Source organism: Nelumbo nucifera, chromosome 3, assembly GCF_055504915.1.
Source record: "Nelumbo nucifera cultivar China Antique chromosome 3, China Antique-T2T, whole genome shotgun sequence".
In the NCBI taxonomy this organism is placed as follows: Eukaryota; Viridiplantae; Streptophyta; class Magnoliopsida; order Proteales; family Nelumbonaceae; genus Nelumbo; species Nelumbo nucifera.
In genome coordinates this window covers 64,649,764-64,651,529 of record NC_142651.1, presented here as the reverse complement: position 1 = coordinate 64,651,529, position 1,766 = coordinate 64,649,764, and the positions used below count along the sequence as shown (strand labels likewise).

General features: G+C 34.9%; 1 non-coding gene across 1 annotated transcript; it reads left to right on the top strand.

Moving 5' to 3' along the window:
- On the top strand, positions 1-107 carry LOC148801277 (small nucleolar RNA R71). The gene has a single exon (XR_016084878.1). It is a non-coding gene; the product is annotated as a small nucleolar RNA R71 (small nucleolar RNA).
- Positions 108-1,766: the final 1,659 nt, after the last annotated feature.

Sequence of the window (1,766 nt, the reverse complement as noted above, 5' to 3'; positions counted from 1 at the left end):
ATCCCATGGGGAGGACACTTCCTAAGCATCTCCTTGAATCGTTCTCATGCTTCATACAAAGATTCCCTCTCTAATTGAGCAAAAGTAGTGATATCATTAATTAATTTTGCTGTTTTAGAGGGTGGAAAATACTTAGCCAAGAATTTTTGGGTCAAATCATTTCAAGTGGTGATGCTTCCTGCAGGGAGTGAGTTAAGCCAATCTTTAGCTCTATCACGCAATGAAAATGGAAATAATCTAAGCCTAATAGCATCATCGCTAACTCCATTATGTTTAAATGTATCACATATTTTTAGGAAGTTAACAATATGTGCATTAGGGTCATCACTTGGCAACCCACTAAATTAAATACTTGTCTGAATCATTTGGATGATTGCAGGCTTGATTTTGAAATTATTGGCCTGAATTGTGGGTTTGCAAATGCTGGAAGCAGTCCCATCAATTGCTGGACAAGCATAGTCCAAAAGGGTGCGATTTGCTTCTGCCATCTCTTCCTCAAGTTCTATTGCTGGTTCGCCAATTTCAACCTCCTCTCTCGCTTTACCCTTGTTGGCCCTTTGTAATAAGCGAAGGGTCCTATCAATTTCAGGATCGAATTCTGTTAGTCCCTCTCTTCTAGTGTGTGTCATGCACTAGTAAATCTGAACAAAGCAAGAATTCGAACAAATAAAAAAAAATTAAACAAAATAAAAAATAATAAAAACAGAAATAAAAATCCTAATTAATCAAGGTTAACAAGTTTTAATATTATTTTTGGATTAAATCCCCGGTAACGACGCCAAAAACATGATAGCTATGATTATAACCTTAGCAAGTGCACTAGTTATCAAGTAGTATAAAAATATCGTTCCCACGGGGATTTAACAAAATAAGTATTAGAACTATAGTCTTCCCTAATTATTTGGACAATCGAAATTCAGAATTAAGAGTAAGAACTACTGAAAATAAAAATAGAAAAAGAAAATAAAAGCAAAGGCAATCAATAACCGAATATGCAATGAGTGAAATCGCTAGGACCCATTGGCCCACCTAACCATTCTAATGAATATTAATGGATGCGATTAACCAAGATCATTTGTCATTCCCATAAGCTGAAGTTTTTCCCAATTTTATTTAATATTCTTTTCCAAGATATATTAAACCTATTTCTATCAAGTAACCCCTCGATCCCTCAACTAGAGTTCTCAATGATAGGAATGCATTAAGTGCAAGAAAAAACACATATTCAGATGAATCATGTGTATATATCCCTATATACCTTTCAGCAATGCGACCAAGTTTCTCTATCTTCTGGCCCTAATCTAGTTGATATGTACAATGGCCTCTTTTCTGTCCCTTTAGTGGCCATGTTGATTACTTCTAATGGTTCTTCCACCGCATCGATGGAATCTTGCATACATTTGGAAGGTGCTTGGATTTCATCGCAGTACTCTAAAGTTTCACCTATTTGTTCCTATTATTGTGAATAAGTCATAATTCTTCCAATTTTTTTATTATAAGTTATGTATTTAGCATATTCTAACATCGTACCTTTAATGTTTGCGGTACTTTTTCAAGTTACGATGCATCTTTTTGCAATGAGACTACTACAATATCTTGTTACAGGAATGACCCAGTGAAATAGTTCTGGTTGGAGCATTGTTTGCAGACACAATTTCGTTAAGAGAAGGTTACAATCATTTCATTCAGAGTATGTGACTTGAGAACATATATATACTTTTAGACAAAGCCGTTTGGTGATAACAGTTACAACTTGCAATAAGACC